This window comes from Mobula hypostoma, chromosome 1 (genome assembly GCF_963921235.1).
Source record: "Mobula hypostoma chromosome 1, sMobHyp1.1, whole genome shotgun sequence".
Classification (NCBI taxonomy): Eukaryota; Metazoa; Chordata; class Chondrichthyes; order Myliobatiformes; family Myliobatidae; genus Mobula; species Mobula hypostoma.
The window spans coordinates 26,151,078-26,169,282 of NC_086097.1; the positions used below are offsets into that span (position 1 = coordinate 26,151,078).

Genomic DNA, 18,205 nt, shown 5'->3' on the forward strand with positions numbered 1-18,205 from the left:
CATAGATACTAAGGGATAGAGAGCAAGTTTCAAACAAAGTATATGGCAGACGTAAAGAAGTAGTGTAGTTTAATAGAAGTAAAGAAATTACAGGGAAGTATCGAGAAAGTACACAACATCACTAGCAGACAAAATTAAGGAAAATTCTAAAGCATTTTAAGGATGCACAGAGCTGGGAATGATGTAATAGCATGGGTAGAGGATTGGATAACTGATAGAAAGTAGAGAGTTGGGATACATGGGTGTTACTCTGATTAGCAGGCAGTGGTGAGCAGTGTGCCACAGGGGTCGGTACTGGGCCCGCAACTGTTCACAGTATGCATTAACAATCTGGAAGAGGGGACCAAGTGTAGTACAGTGGCATGCGGAAGTTTGGGCACCCCGGTCAAAATTTCTGTTACCATGAATAGCTAAGCGAGTAAAGGATGAACTGATTTCCAAAAGGCGTAAAGTTAAAGATGACACATCTCTTTAATATTTTAAGCAAGATTAATTTTTAGTTTATTGCCATCTTTTACAGTTTCAAAATAACAAAAAATGAAAAGGGCTCAAAGTAAAGGTCTGGGCACCCTGCATGGTCAGTACTTAGTAACACCCCCTTTGGCAAGTATCACAGCTTGTAAACGCTTTCTGTAGCCAGCTAAGAGTCTTTCAATTCTCTTCTGGGGGATTTTCACCCATTCTTCCTTGCAAAAGGCTTCCAGTTCTGTGAAATTCTTGGGCCGTCTTCCATGCACTGCTCTTTTGAAGTCTATCCACAGATTTTCAATGATGTTTAGGTCGGAGGACTGTGAGGGCCATGGCAAAACCTTCAGCTTGCGCCTCTTGAGGTAGTCCATTGTGGATTTTGAGGTGTGTTTAGGATCATTATCCCGTTGTAGAAGCCATCCTCTTTTCATCTTCAGCTGTTTTTTTTAAACAGATGGTTTGCTTCCAGAATTTGCTGGCATTTAATTGAATTAATTCTTCCCTCTACTAGTGAAATGTTTCCCGTGCTACTGGCTGCAACACAAGCCCAAAGCATGATCGATCCACCCCTGTGCTTAACAGTTGGAGAGGTGTTCTCTTCATGAAATTCTGCACCCTTTTTTCTCCAAACATACCTTTGCTTATTGCAGCCAAAAAGTTCTATTTTAACTTCATCAGTCCACAGGACTTGTTTCCAAAATGCATCAGGTTTGTTTAGATGTTCCTTTGCAAACTTCCGATGCTGAATTTTGTGGTGAGAATGCAGGAAAGGTTTTCTTCTGATGATTCTTCCATGAAGGTCATATTTGTGCAGGTGTCGCTGCACAGTAGAACAGTGTACCACCACTCCAGAGTCTGCTAAACCTTCCTGAAGGTCTTTTGCAGTCAAACGGGGGTTTTGATTTGCCTTTCTAGCAATCTTACGAGCAGTTCTCTCTGAAAGTTTTTCTGGTCTTCCAGGCCTCAACTTGACCTCCACTGTTCCTGTTAACTGCCATTTCTTAATTACATTACGAACTGAGGAAACGGCTACCTGAAAACGCTTTGCTATCTTCTTATAGTCTTCTCCTGCTTTGTGGGCATCGTTTATTTTAATTTTCAGAGTGCTAGGCAGCTGCTTAGAGGAGCCCATGGCTGATGATTATTGGGACAAGGTTTGAGGTGTCAGGGTATTCAGTTTAAGGTTAAGGGACAGGGATGTCAGGGAATTAGAGGTCAGTCCAAAGTCTAGGCCTCCATTTCGTATTAAAGATTGGCAGCTTGTACAAAGAACATCTGTGGACGGATGTCAAGCCAGCAAGCACTACGGACAAAGACCAGTGAGGATGAGGGCTGGTGGCTCCCCAGGTCATTGAGTCCCTCTGGTCAATGGTTTTCAGGATTGGAGGTCCGTGTGGGCTGAAGGCATGAGTGGCGGAATGTGAGTCAGCGAGTTCAGAGTTCAAGCCTGGAGCTTGGGCTTCTGTCATTGGTAAGCCCTAGGGTCGATTCTGAAGGTTGAAGCCCAAAGGTCAATCAGAAGTCCGGAAGTCTTCTTGTTAGGGAGCCATTAGCCCTCATCCTCACTGATTAATGTACCAAAGGAATCCACTGGAGGTTGTGCGTGCATGCGTGTGTGTGTATACGTACGCATTCACACCTGTGCAGAGGGAGAAAAGGGGCTTATTGTTCTTTTATTGCTGTTGCTCTACAGAACATGGCAGGCATACTATATTGGCACTGGAATGTGTGAGAACACAAATGTTGGTTGTTAATGCAAACAATGCATTTCAATGTATGTTTTGATGTTCATGTTATAAATAAGTTAATCTGAATTTTATGTACCACAATCACATCCCCTGTTAATATCCTCCATTCCATGGTGAAAAAAAAACTAGCATCTCCAGCCTCTCCTTGCAACTGTGCTGTTCCATCCCAAAGTCCCGTTGATCCTTTCTTGGTCAGCTGAGGTCTGACTAATGTTCTATAAAGCTGAAGCATATTTTCCATTCACCTGTTTTCATTGCCCCAACTAATGAAGGCCTTTATTCCAATCGTGTTATCTACCTGTATTGCCAGCTGCAAAGATTTATGGACCTATACTCCAAAGTCCCCCTGTTCCTCAATACTTCCTAAGACTCTACCATTTGTGATGCACTTCCTAGCAATATTAGCATTCTCAAAATGCATTCTCATATGTTTGTCTGGATTAAACTCCATCTGCCAGGATTTCAGTCCATTTCACCAACACATAGGTATCTCCCTACATCTTAAGATTACCTTCCACACTATCAACATCTCTACCAATCCTCATGTCATCTTACTGATCCTGCCTTCTATATTCATGACATTCACAAAGGGCAAGGATTCCATCACAATTTCTTCTGCAATACCACCATTCACAGGCATCCAATTGTATAAACAACCCTTTTCTTTCACCTTTTGTCTCCTACTGCGAGCCAATTTTCAGTCCAGTTTGCCACTTGCCCTGGGTTCCATGGACCTTGACCTTCTGAATAAGCAACCATGTGGAACAATTTCAAACAGTTTACTAAATTCCATGTAAATCATATCTGCTGTCTTACTATCATTCATACACTTTGCTACCTCTTCAAATAATTTACTCAAATTGGCAAGAAACAGACCAAGTAATCGGTTACATCATGCTCCGGTATGGCAATTGAAATATAGGTACACAAAAAGCTGCAGAGAGTAGAGAGGCCACTGTCCAATACATCACAGGCACATCCCACCATCAGTAATATTTACAGGAGACAGTGCCTCAAGACAAATCCAAAGATCCCCCTCTATTAAGGCCATGGTATCTTTTCACAGCTACCATCAGGTAGCAGGTACAGAATCCTGAGGTCACATACGACTACATTCAAGAAAAGAATCAGGTTTATGATGTGAAATTTGTTGCTTTGCAGCAGTACAGCAACATAAAATTGCTATAAATTGCAATCTAAATAAATAATGCTAAAAGGAATAATGAGATAGTATTCTTGGGCCATTCAGAAATCTTACGGTGGAGAAGAACCTCTTTCTGAATTGTTCAGTGTGGAACATCAATCTCCTGTACCTCCTCTCCGATGCTAGCAATGATAAGAGGGCATGTCCTGCATTGTGAAGATCCTTAAAAATGGATACCACCTTCTTGAAGACATCCTGGATGGTGAGAAGGGTTGTGCCTGTGATGTAGCTGGATGAGTATGCAACCCACTGCAGCCTTGTGATCCTGTGCATTGGAGCCTCCATACCAGTCAGAATGCGCTCCGCCATACATCTGTAGAAATTTGCAGGAGTTTTTGGTGACACACCAAATCTCCACAAACCCCTAATGAAATAGAGTCAATAGTATGCCTTCTTCATGATTGCATCAACATTTTAGGCCCAGGACAAATCCTCGGAAATATTGACACCCAGGAACCTGAAGCAGCTCATTCTTTTCATTGCTAACACCTCAATGACAATTGTGCATGTTCTCCCAACTGCCCCTTTCAGAAGTCCACAATCAACTCCTTGGTCTTACTGATGTTGTTTTGACACCACCCACCTAGCAATCTATTTCACTCCTGCACGTCTCCTCCACGCCATCCAAGACTTTATCAAAAAATAGTGGTGCCACTAGTTAATACATAGATAGCATTTCAGACGTATTTAGCCACACAATCACAAGTGCAAAGAGATAAGAGCAGTTGGCTAAACACACCTTCCTGAAGTGCAGCTGTGTTATTTGTAGGCAAGGAGGAAATTTTATCACTATTGATTGTTATCTCCTGATGAAGAAGTTGAGGATCCAGTTACACAGGATGGTACAGAGGTCCAGGTTTAGAAGCTTGGTTAATGCCGATAGGATGATGATACTTGATAGCTAAAATTGATAAACAGCAGCCAGACAAATGTTTTGCTGTAGTCCAGGTGCTCCAAAGCACAGTGGAGAGCCTGCGTGATTGCATTCACTGCAGACATGTTGCAGAGGTTAAGTTAACTACAGAGGGTCTATATCTTTGCTCAGACAGGAGTTAATTTTAGCCATAGCCAACCTCTCGAAACACTTTGTTACAGTTTATGTGAGTGCTACTGTTAATGGTCATTGAGACAGTTCACCCTGCTCTTTTTGGCCACTGGTATGATTGCTACCCATTCAAAGCAGGAGGAAACCTTAGACTACATGTGGGAGAAGTCAGTTGATCAGCACAGGTTTTCAGGTCCCGGCCAGATAGCACCTTCACCTTACAAGGGGCCACCCTCTTGAAGTATATTCTGGCATTGGTTGAGAAGCTAAAACCCCAGCAACCTCTTCCCTTGCCTTCTGTACCAGCCTGAGATAAATTTCATCCAGACCACTTCAAGTCTTCTATTTATAAAGAACTGTACTAGATTTTCTTTCCCCTTCACTGAATTCTCCAACTACAGAAGTCTATTTTCTTTGTGAAAATCAATGAAAATTATTCATTCAAGACCTCATCTATACTTTCCAGAACCAAGATCCATGCAGAAATTGCCCTGGTTGGCTATACTTTTCCTCTGGTTAATTTTTTTGTCCTTAATATATTGGTAGAACACACCTTCAGATTTACTTTCATCCTAATGCCAGTGATTTTTTGTAACCCCTCCCAATTTTCCTTTTTACCTTCATGACAGGCCTCCCCTTCATTAGTTCTCTCTGCCCGTCACATGTTTTATCTTTATTCAACCTTCAACATACCTCCAGAGCTCCTCATAGTTACTCCTGGCTCTCCTTCTTACAGGAACATGTTGGCCTTTCTGTTGTTATTTCTCCTTTGAATTCTTCCCACTATGCAGATGTAACCGGACCTGCAAGTACATGCTGCTAATCTCCTTTTGTCACGTCCTCACTCATGAACTTGCCTTAATTACTGGCCCAGCCCATAACCACCTTAAAATATAAGAAGTTATGGTCACTTGGTCCAAACTGGTCCCCCACCAACCCTCCATCCACTTGACAAGCTACATTCTCCAAGGTGCAGTAATGTCCTTTTCCTCATTGGTCTATATACATACTACAGCAAAGAACTATCCTAGACACCTCAAAAACTCTGTGCACTCTGAGCCATAACAAGACAATTCAATTTAGAATAAAGAACATTACAGCACAGTACGGACTCTTCAGCCCATGATATACAGTAGTGTCAATCTTTTAACCTACTCTAATATCAATCTAACCCTTCTCTCCTACATAACCCTCCATTTTTCTATCATCCATGTGCCTAAGGGTTTCTTAAATACTCCTAATGTATGTCTTGACCACTGATAGTACTTTCCACACACCCATCACTTTGTATGAAAAACCTACCCCTGATAACCCTCCATACTTTCCTCTAATCACATTAAAATGATGCCCCTCGCATTATCCTTTTCTGGCTATCCACTCAATCTATGCCTCTTATTATCTTTATACACCTCCATCAAGTCACCTCTCGTCCTCTTTTGCCCTGAACAGAAAAGTCCTAGCTTCCTCAACCTATCCTTACAAAGGCATGTCCTCCAGTCCTGGTGAATGTCCTCTTCACCCGCTCTGAAGCTTCTACATTATTCCCATAATGAGGCGCCCGAATTGAACACAATGTTCGATATTTAATATTTGAGAACCTGAAGCCCCTGGTACAGTAACATTTTTATTGCATCTCTCTGATATATGCCTAAATATCTGTTCCTCTATCTCCTGTTGACTGTAGGGAGGTCTGTACTACACTCTTACTTTCTAGTCTCTACCCATATGGCCTCATTTGAGTAGCTCTGCAGAATATCCTCCCACAACACTGAAGTAATACAACCTTTGACTATATTTCTTTCCCTTTTACTTCCCCCTGTCATGGCTGAAAATTCTGTATCCTGGGATATTGAATTACCAGTTCTGCATATCACTTAACTACACCTCAGTGAGATCAACTAAACTGTCGACTCCCAATGGGTTAGTGTACAGAACTTGCTGTGCAACAATCTGAAAAGCTTGCAACCTATATCACCTGGAAAGATTAGACAAGCATGAGCAAAGGGGTACCCCCAAAGTCAGACACCACCTTGCTTCAGTATTGAAGCAAAAATCCTAAACTCAACACCACTGGGAGTACTTTCTCCACAATAACTGGCATGTTTCATCATCTTCAAGAACAATTACCAATTGATAAAAAGTTGGCCCCACTTCCCTGAAGGAACACCATTCTTTGTGCAGAATTAACCATCGAATTATCAGGTTATACAGAGAAGTATGTGAATGCACTATAGTAATTTGAATTTTGTGTCAATTCATTGAACAAAATAAAAAAAATTAAAAATAAATCTGACTAATTATTCATGTTGAAGATTCAAGTGAAACAATGATAAATTTTGACAATGAGACCAATTTTGGCATTCACTTAACACTGGAACTGAAGTTTCTAGGGCATCCATCAATTTCTTTGCCTGCAAGAAAATGAATCCCACAGTAACATATATGTGAGGTACTGCATTTTGGAAGGACAAATCAAGGTAGAACATACACAGTAAATGGCAGGGCACTGAGGAGTGCGGAGGAACAAAAAGATCTGGGAGTTCAGATACATAATTCCCTGAAAGTGGCGTCACAGGTAGACAGGGTTGTAAAGAAGGCTTTTGGCATCCTGGCATTCATAAATCAAAGTATTCAGTACTGTATAGGAGTTGGGATGTTATGGGGAGGTTGTATAAGACATTGGTGAGGCCAAATTTGGAGTATTGTGTACAGTTCTGGTCACCTAACTATAGTAAGGATATCAATAAGATTGAAAGAGTGCAGAGAAGATTTACTAGGATGCTGCTGGGTCTTCAGGAGTTGAGTTACAGGGAAAGACTGAACAGGTTAGGACTTTATTCCTTGGAGTGTAGAAGAATGAGGGCAGATTTGATAGAGGTTTACAAAATTATGAGGGGTATAGACAGAGTAAATGTGAATAGGCTCTTTCCACTTAGATTAGGAGAGATAAATACGAGAGGACATGGCTTTAGGGTGAAAGGGGAAGGTTTAGGGCGAACATTAGGGGGAACTTCTTCACTCAGAGAGTGGTGGGAGTGTGGAACAAGCGGCCATCTGACGTGGTAAATGCGAGCTCACTCTCAAGTTTTAAGAATAAATTGGATAGGTATATGGATGGGAGAGGTCTGTTGGGTTATGGACTGGATGCAGGTTAATGGGGCTAGCGGAATAATGTTTTGGCACAGACTGGAAGGGCCGAATAGCCTGTTTTCTGTGCTGTAGTGTTCTATGGTTCTACTTTGATAATAAATTTACTTTGAACTTCTTCCGTGACATTGTCAGAGAACAACACTCCACTTTCAGCATGCTGGGCCCTGAACACCAGAAAAAGTGTGATCTCTGAGTATCTGCCAGAAAAAGCAGGGATCTCCCAGTGGCCACCCATTTTAATTCCACTTCCTATTCCCATAGTGATAAGTCAGTTCATGGCCTCCTCTAATGATGTGATGAGGCCACACCCAGGTTGGAGGAGCAACCTTATATTCCTCCAACCTGATGGCATGAACATAGACTTCTCAAACTTCTGGTAATGCCCCCCCCCAACCAATTCACCATTCCCCTCTCACCTTATCTCCTTACCTGCCCATCACCTCCCTCCCTCAGGTGCTCCTTCCCCTTATCTTTTTTCCATGGTCTTCTGTCCTGTCCTATCAGATTCCCCCTTCTCCAACCCTCTATCCCTTTCACCAATCACTTCCCAGCTCTCTACTTCACCCCTCTCCCCACCACCCAGTTTCACCCATCACCTTGCAGTTCTTCCTTCCCTCCGCCACCTTCTTACTCTGACTCCATCTTTTTTTCAACCCTGATGAAGGGCCTCGGCCTGAAACATCAACTGTACTCTTTTCCATAGATGCTGCCTGGCCTGCTGAGTTCCTCCAGCATTTTGTGTGTATTACCTGGATTTCCAGCAACTGCAGATTTTCTCATTTGTGCTTGAACTTCCTGCCATAATTTACCATCTACAGAGCAGCCCCACTGCAATTCATAATCTGGTTCAAGTTTTGATCAGTGGTATCTCTGAACATGGGACAAGGTACAAAGTTTTTAAAAAATAAATACATCAAAATTTTAAGTTACTGCAAAACTAAAAATTAGGGGGAAAAAATCTAGAAACAGAAAATTCTGGAAATACTCAGCACACCTGACTTCTGCAGAAAGAAAAATAGAGTTAATGTTTTTAGTCAAAGATCCTTTGAATACTACAAAACAATTGCTCCTCATGTTCCATTAGCAAATATGCACAGATGATCTGGCACAAGGTTTTACCATCTTTGAAAACAGGAAACAGAAGTTTCTTGCCCTTAACTTCAGACCATTTGTAACAGGGGGTGGAATTTCCCAAAGGAACAATTATGTAGAATGGCCTAAAGATGTGTTTACTTATTAGAAGGTATCTAAGCTATCGAATAGAAATTGCAAAAGCTTCACAAGTAAACCCAGCTCCTGAACAACAACTCACTTAACAACATTTCCATTAGTCATAGTCTGCTTAGTGTGATTCAACCATACTTTGCTCCATTAGCCAAGCACAAGTTTACCTGCCATTCTTTTGTCAGCCTCATTCCAGTATTGTACGTCACTGAACTTCAACACATCATTTGAAGAGCTCTAGAACGTGCATGATGCAAATCACCTTACCACTTACTAAACCCTCAAGCTTAGTATCTATTTTACTACCCATGTTGTCAATCAGGCAAAAATTAATTAAACTGGCAACTTCACACTCCCACTCCTTAGAATACCAAACCAGTATAAAGCAATCCTTAACTGGTATCTCATCTAATATGCATACTTTCATGCACCATCTACATAGGTGATTGCAGAAAGGTTTCCTCAACAGGGTTGGAAAATGCTATGATATATGAACAACACATGCAAACTTCCCTTCTGCCTAGAAATCCAACACCATCTCTTCATAACCCTGGAATTTACTGCTTAACTGCTTTGTGGGAGGTGTATTACCACAAACCACAGCGATTCTCATGGAAAATTAAGAATGGTTATTAAATGTCACTAGCAAGACAAACTTAACATTGTTTTGTGTCAAACTCACCAGTATTAATGAAGAAAATAATAAAAATTTGAAAAAAAATTCAATGATATCCTACAATGTTGTTAGTATAATAGGAATAATTTTGAATGAGTAAAAAAATTTATATCAAACACTCATAATGCATCCCTCAATTTTTATTTCTATTGCCTTTCAGTATTCCAATGTATAATTTTCCCACAATGCAAAACAAAAATCAGAATCAGATTTAATATCCCTGACATATGTTGTGAAATGTGTTGTATTTTTGGCAGTACAGTGCAATACATAAAAATACTCTAAATTACAATATATGTAAAATTAAATTAAATAGGTAGTGTAAAAAGAGCAAAAATAGGGAGGTAGTGTTCAAGGGTTGATTCATTGACTGCTCAGAAATCTGATGGCAGAGGAGAGAAAAAGCAGTTTCCAAAATGTTGAGTATGTGCCTTCAGGCTCCTGTACCTCCTCCCTGATGGCAGTAATGAGAAGAGGGTATGCCCTGGGTGATGGGAGTTCCTTAATGACAATGCATGCTGCCTTTTTGAGGCATCACTTTTAAAGACAACCCTGCATTTCATTTTCTTACAGGCAATCACAGTAAATACAAGAAACACAATAGAATCAATGGAAAACACCAATGAAAAACTTATAATTACTATCTCTAATAACTTTGTGGTGTTAATATCATTAAGCATCCGAGCTAGATAACAACAGTATTCTGAAAGTTGTAAACAAGATGTCTATTAGTTCACTGAGAATAATTAATGTCCTCACCCCACCCCACAGTCTCATTCACCAGTTTAATACCTTTATGAGAAAGGTAAAAATCTTCAAACTATGTCTCAGAGGAATTGTTTCATGACAGAAGAAACAGACGCATTCTTTTCTGAGAGACTGTGGGCGTAGATTTAATGTCAGTATCATATAGCACTAGCTAAGGATCAAATTCATTCTCTCTGCTAGCAAGACACTTGACACTACGCATGTTCAAGTGGTGGTGCACCAAAATGCACTTGCAAAACAGTATTGAAAAACAGGGAAGTAGCTCCAATTTACCATGTCAGTTGCCAGATTTTGAAACTTTGTTGCTTTTAGAAGCAAGTATGATCTCAGCAAAAGTCTCAGATTAAAATAAAAATTTAGTGCATCAGTGCTAAAAGTTAATCAGACTTCTCCTTCCCGCCCCCCACTCCCAAGTTTGCTCAGAAGAAAATCCTCCTTCCTTTGACCTTGTTTCTGCACGTCATTTCAAATTCATTGATCAAATAGTCCACCAATTCCAGAATATTTACATTCCGGAAATTTGAAGAAACAAGAAGAATAAAGTTTGGTAATTGCACTATATCAGTTTTTGATAACTTGCTCATTGTCATAAACAAGGCCAGATCCAAAGCTCGAACATATTCAAACATATTCAGTGGGTCAAACAGCATGGAGGTGGGGAGAATTGGGGTGGGGGGAGGAACTGTCAACATTTCAGTTCGAAATCCTTCAAAGGAGGAGGACAATTTTTAAACTGTGGTGCTATTGTTGCATCCAGCGGGGGAGCCAAGAGTTGATACCTGAATATGATTTGGTGTAAGTTAGGATAAGGGAACAGAGCTTTGGATAGGGAGAAACAAGAGACTGCGCACAGAGTATGGAGTGGCAATGTTCGAAGGAACTCAGCAGGTCATGCAGTATATGACTTGGTGTGCATGCGCCTGTCATGCATGCAGCCTATGTTTTGTATTTTTTTTTCACGGTAACACGTCGAAGCTGCACCCTCTCTAACATGCTGGTAGAGAGAATTTTATTTGGGTTTTTAGCACTGGAAATAGTTACATTCTGACACGTCTCATTAGCGGGACAGAAGCATGGTCGCATTGTGTATTCCAGGGACCAGCTGATTGAGCTTATGCCGGCTGGTTTAGCGAGCAGAGCGGCGGACACCCCTGCTGAAATCTGTAGGAAAACACACAGAGGATGCAGAGGGGGGTCACAAAGGCGAGGAATGAGGACCGGTTCGAGACAGCAGAGACTTATGGAGAAGAGGAGTTCGGTGGATAATAAAATGGACGAGTTCACGGCGCTAGCCAGGCATCAGAGAACATTTCAGGAGTGCAGAGTTATGTGTTTCACTGGAACGGGGCTGCACGAGGACATACCCGATCAAAACTTTTCCATGGACGGCTTCCAGACCGTTCGGGCTGACCAGAAGTGCACTAAGAGCGGTAAGCGTAAAGGAGTTGGGTGCTTACTGTTCTGGTTAACAACAGATGGTGCAATCCAGGTCATATTACGATCAAAGAACGTGTTTGTAGACCGGATATTGAACTTTTTACTGTTGGACTTCAGCCATATTCCACCAAGATACAACACTGGGCAGCACGGAGGTCGTTCCTGCCTGTGGCCATCGAACTTGCAGGTCCTCCCGTGGAGGGTCAGACACCCTGAGCCAATAGACTGGTCCTGGACTTATTTTCCATCTGGCATAGTTTGCATTTTGTTGTTTGATTGTTTGTGGTTTTTGTATTGTTATATTTATGCTCTACTCTTGGTTGGTGCGGCTGTAATGAAATCCAATTTCCCTCGAGATCAATAAAGTATATCTATCTATATGTGGACCCCTGATAATGATCTTGAGCTGAAATGTTGATTCTTTTCCTCATGCCACACCCCACACACAGATGCTGCTTGACCCAGAGTTCCTCCAGCAGATTTTGTTGTTCATAAATACACATGTAAAAATATGCACACAAGTAAAAAGATTCCAAAGGACTTAATAATTGATTGAGAATTCAAACAGTTGTTATATATATTAAAAAAAACAACAGGAATTCTGCAGATGCTGGAAATTCAAGCAACACACATCAAAGTTGCTGGTGAACGCAGCAGGCCAAGCAGCATCTGTAGGAAGAGGTGCAGTCGACGTTTCAGGCCGAGACCCTTCGTCAGGACTAACTGAAGGAAGAGTGAGTAAGGGATTTGAAAGTTGGAGGGGGAGGGGGAGATCCAAAATGATAGGAGAAGACAGGAGGGGGAGGGATAGAGCCAAGAGCTGGACAGGTGATAGGCAAAAGGGGATACGAGAGGATCATGGGACAGGAGGTCCAGGAAGAAAGACGGGGGGGGGGAACCCAGAGGATGGGCAAGAGGTATATTCAGAGGGACAGAGGGAGAAAAAGGAGAGTGAGAGAAAGAATGTGTGCATAAAAATAAGTAACAGATGGGGTACGAGGGGGAGGTGGGGCCTAGCGGAGGTTGGAGAAGTCGATGTTCATGCCATCAGGTTGGAGGCTACCCAGACGGAATATAAGGTGTTGTTCCTCCAACCTGAGTGTGGCTTCACCTTTACAGTAGAGGAGGACGTGGATAGACATGTCAGAATGGGAATGGGATGTGGAATTAAAATGTGTGGCCACTGGGAGATCCTGCTTTCTCTGGCGGACAGAGCGTAGATGGTCAGCAAAGCGGTCCCCCTCCCCCTCCAACTTTCAAATCCCTTACTCACTCTTCCTTCAGTTAGTCCTGACGAAGGGTCTCAGCCTAAAACGTCGACTGCACCTCTTCCTACAGATGCTGCTTGGCCTGCTGCATTCACCAGCAACTTTGATGTGTGTTGTTATATATATTACATTGTTATTATATTTCGCATTCTGCATTTGAGACATTTACAATTGCAACAAGTAGATTAATTTAAGTACTAATTTAAGTACTAAGGTCAATCCCCTTACACTTAGTGGAATTTCAACTGTCACAAAAGAGATACATTAGAGATAAAGGAAATGATGATAAATTTATTTAATCCATCTGTGCAGAATGAACAACCATACACGTTAAGGGACTGGAGTGATTAAATGCAGAACTACTTAAGTGAGAGGAATACATGCAATATCAAATTGAAGCTACAAAGACATGAGAGACTCTATAGAATTTATTACATTAAAAATAAACATCTGTGGAACACACAGACTGGTTTAGGATATTCAGAAATCTGTGAAATAAATTCTGCTATTAGACAAATCACAGGAAAATCACAAGAAAATTTGATAAAGGTAATTGCTACAGTGGATGAATGGTACTCATTTCCTGTGTAATAATGCATTTCAACATGATAATGAACTAACTTCTATTTAGTTACTTTTCCTAAGTACATAGACAATTGTGCTTTTTTGTTATTCCTTCAAGTGTTATTTTCTGAAACTAAAAGGACATTGAAAATGTATTGTAGTTACCATGCAAAATTCAAGAGAATTGCAATTTACTAATACATAATTTTCTTGATAAAAAATTTGATGACTAAGTTTATTTCCTTTTTCCTTTTTAAACATTAGTCTCCATCACTTTCTAATATTTCAGCAGCCCCCCCATTTTCAGTACAATGATCAAAGATGAAAACATACAATGCCCTTATATTTATTGTCATATTGCTGACAAATTGTTGAATAGGTGTTATTAAGACTTGTAACCAAAGAAAGCAGTTGGCCAAAAAAGTATTACAGCACTTAAACAGAAACAGAAACAAATTGAGAAAGGAATAGAAGTAAAGGAATAAAAGTAAAGGATGGGAGGTGGGGGGTAAAAATGGGTGGAGGTTAAAGATATGAAAGGGTTTGTGCAGAACTTGCATATCAGTGTACAGTAGCTGTACAGAAAAGCTTATTTCTGTCCATCTTGTGTAAAATCTCTCCATCTAAAAATGATGCTATCATTTCAACAGAATATTTCTTTAAAAGATAATATACTATCGCCATCTGCCACAGACCTGCTTCTATTTGCTCTTTCCTGTATATTTTTTTCAAAAATCTCAAGTGCTTCACTTGAAAGAAAATATTTGCATTTCTATACATCAACAACTTTTAGCAATCAACTTGAGCCACTGCATGAAAGTGCCCCAATATGTCTATTTCAACTTTGTAAAACACATTTGAATTGGAACAGGCAGCAATTTTAAAAATTGTAAATCTGAATGACTGGAGAGGGGGAAAGGAGGCTAAATAGGTTTTCATTCACTGATTTGCTTCCACTACACCATTTTCTCGATCCCCATCAAAATCACAGCTAATATTCCAAACAGAGCTACATTTTAAATCTACAGTGATTACAAACCCACCTTTGAATACACTGCCCTCACAGAAGCCAAACCAACACAGAAAGACAATCCTAGATATTCAGATCATTTTACTTTATTTGACTTCACCTCCACGTTAAATTTAGTCTCCAGAGCACAACCATGACAAAACGGAAGCCACAATTATATCAGGAAATTAGCACATTTCCTTCAGTTTTATTTATGTAGCACTGTTATATGGCACACATCACCCGTCAAAACAATAAACTATAACATGGTCACTTTTTTTTTGTGCCGAGATTCATCATACCACAATTTCTTATTTGGAAATGTGATTAGTCAGCCTTGTAATTTCCCAACAGATCTGTTGCGTTGCTTAATTTTGATTTCATTTTGTTAACTACGTCTTTTAAATTAAGCCAATACTTCACATTTGAATGCCGACGAACAAAAATCAATAATCGCTTTTCTAACTACTCCTTGAACGTGATTTAAGTCTTTGTACGGATTAATGTGTTCACAGTTTGATTGTCCAAATACGATTAACTTGAGAGGAGTTTTGGAGTTGAGTAAACTGAAGAGGGAGGTGCACTAGGACCACAGCCCCCTCGGCACAGATGGCGTAACCTGCTCCCACAAACAAACACAAACAGACAGGGTGGGGAAAGGAAATGTTTTCCCTCTAACATTTACCTCGGTCTCAGCACTGGATCAGGCCGGGCTCCATCGCCACTCACGGACCGGGTGCCCAGTAGCAGCTCACGGGGAAACCACTCCTCAAAAACATTTCAAAAGCAGAGCGTGCGCTGCATCTCCCAACCCGCTCCAACACCGCACGCGCCGCTTGTTGCCTTGACTCCCAGTAGCCGAGCGCTCCCATTGGTCTCGCGCCTTATGGTTCTCGATTGGTCAACGCATCAACCCCCTTCCCTCCCTCCGGATTTCATTGGCCTAATGGCTTGCCTCTCGGTTCTGTGATTGGCCAATGTCCTGCCCGCTCGCCACATTTGTCAAAGCGTTCAGCCAATCGTTCTCCGACCGCGTCGACTTTACCTGGTTAAGGTGTGTCAGGTGAGTGACTTTAAAGGAAATGTCAACATGCAGGGTCAAATTCAAAAGTAAATATATTATCTAACTACGTATGTGACACAAAAGTTGGGTGTGGTGGATAGTCTAGAGGGTTGTCAGCTGAAAAGGGGCAGATGGAGTTCAACCCAGATAAGTGTGAAGTGGTTCATTTTGGTAGGTCGTATTTGAAGACTGAATATAACTCTAAGACTCGAGGCAGTGTGGAGAATCAGCGAGGTCTTGTGTCCAATGGACACTCAAAGCTGCTGCGCAGGTTTGTTAAGAAGGCTTATGGCGTGATAGCCTTCATCCTGTGAGGTAATGTTACAGCTACATAAAGCCTTAGTTAGACCCCCCACTTGGAGTACTGTGTTCAGTTCTGGTCACCTCACTACAGGAAGGATGTGGATACTATATACAGAGTGCAGAGGAAATTTTCAAGCCTGGATTGAAGAGCGTGCCTTATGAGAATAGGTTGAGTGAACTTGGCCTTTTCTCCTTGGAGCAATGAAGATGAGAGGTGTATAAGATGGATGAAAAGAGGCATTGATCGTGGGATAGCTTGAGGCTTTTTCCCAGAGCTGAAATGGTTAACACTGGGGGGCATAAAACTTTACACTTAATTGTCGCCAAACAATTGATACTAGAACGTCCAATCATCACACCGATATTTGATTCTGCGCTTCCCGCTCCCTGGATTACAAATATTAAATATTAAAAATAGTGAAAATTAGTAAATATTAAAATTTAAATTATAAATCGTAAATAGAAAAATGGAAAGTAAGGTAGTGCAAAAAAACCGAGAGGCAGGTCCGGATATTTGGAGGGTACGGCCCAGATCCAGGTCAGGATCCGTTCAGCAGTCTTATCACAGTTGGAAAGAAGCTGTTCCCAAATCTGGCCATACAAGTCTGCAAACTCCTGAGCCTTCTCCTGGAGGGAAGAGGGATGAAAAGTGTGTTGGCTGGGTGGGTCGTGTCCTTGATTATCCTGGCAGCACTGTTCCAATAGCGTGTGGTGTAAATTGAGTCCAAGGACAGAAGATTGGTTTGTGTGATGTGCTGTGCCGTTTTCACGATCTTCTGCAGCTTCTTCCGGTCTTGGACAGGAAAACTTCCATACCAGGTTGTGATGCACTCTAGAAGAATGCTTTCTACAGTGCATCTATAAAAATTAGCGAGGGTTTTAGGGGACAGGCCAAACTTCTTTAGTTTTCTCAGGAAGTGAAGGCGCTGGTGGGCCTTCTTGGCAGTGAACTCTGCTTGGTTGGACCAAGTCAGGTCATTTGTGATATTGACCCCGAGGAACTTAAAGCTCTTGACCTGTTCCACTTGCGCACCACCGACGTAAATTGGGTTGTGCGGTCCGCTACTCCTTCTGAAGTCAACAACCAATTCCTTCGTCTTGATGACGTTGAGGGATAGGTTATTGTCTTCGTACCATGCCACCAGGTTCTTAATTTCCTGTCTGTACTCAAACTCATTAGTACCCGAGATACGGCCTACAATTGTTGTGTCTTGATAATTTTAAAGTGCTTGGAAGTAGGTACAGGGGGGATGTCAGAGATAAGTTTTTCACAGAGGGTGGTGGGTGCATGGAATGCACTGCCAGCAGTGGTGGTAGAGGAGGATACAATAGGGTCTTTTGAGAGACTCTTAGGTAGGTGCATGGGGCTTAGAAAAATAGAGGGCTATGCAGTAGGGAAATTCTAGGCAGTTTCTAGAGTAGGTTACTTAGCCAGCAAAACGGGACTGAAGGTCCTGTAATACGTTGTAGGTTTTTATGTTCTATGTCACCATATACTACCCTGAGTTTCATTTTCTTGCAGGCATTTACATGAAAAATAAAGAAATACAATAAAATCTATGAAAAACATACATAAAGAGAGCTATGCAAATATAAAAAATAGAAGAGTAGGAATTTCACGTACTGTATACATTCTCTGATATTAAATTGAACTATTGAAAGACTGAAAACGTGAGTTCTTGAAAGTGAGTCAGTAACTTGTAGAATCTGCTCAGAGTTGTGTGAAGTGAAGCTATTCACACCATTTCATGTGCCTGATTGCTATAGGGTAATAACTGAACCTGGTGGTGTCAGAACTAAGACTTCTATACCTTCGAGCAAGAAGAAAACTTGGCCTGAATGGTGGGGATCTTTGATACTGGATGCTGCTTTCGTGTGGCAGCATTCCATGTAAATATATTTAATGGTGGAGAGGAATATTTCTGGCAGTGAGAACAATTATCTTTATTATCTATATTAAATGCCAAGATCAAGGGTGTCAAGATCTCTGAGGATCTAACTTGGTCCCAACATATTGATGCAGTTATAAAGAAGGCAAGACAGTGACTATACTTCATTAGGAGTTTGAAAAGGTTTGGTATGTCAACAAATACACACAAAAACTTCTATAGATCTACCATAGAGAGCATTCTGACAGGCTGCATCACTGTCTGGTATGGGGGTGGGGAGGGGCTACTGTACAGGACTGAAAGAAGCTGCAGAAGGTTGTAAATCTAGTCAGCTCCATCTTGGGTACTAGCCTACAAAGAACCCAGGATATCTTTAGGGAGCGGTGTCT

At 41.3% G+C, this 18,205-nt stretch overlaps 1 protein-coding gene across 2 annotated transcripts in view; it reads right to left on the bottom strand.

The window, feature by feature from the left end:
- ston2 (stonin 2) overlaps positions 1-15,381 on the bottom strand; it is a 157,961-nt gene extending 142,580 nt beyond the window's left edge. For both annotated transcript variants that reach the window (XM_063044815.1, XM_063044830.1), the window contains exon 1: positions 15,247-15,381. The gene's annotated coding sequence lies outside the window, so the exon portion shown is untranslated. The remainder of the gene's footprint in view (positions 1-15,246) is intronic.
- Positions 15,382-18,205: the final 2,824 nt, after the last annotated feature.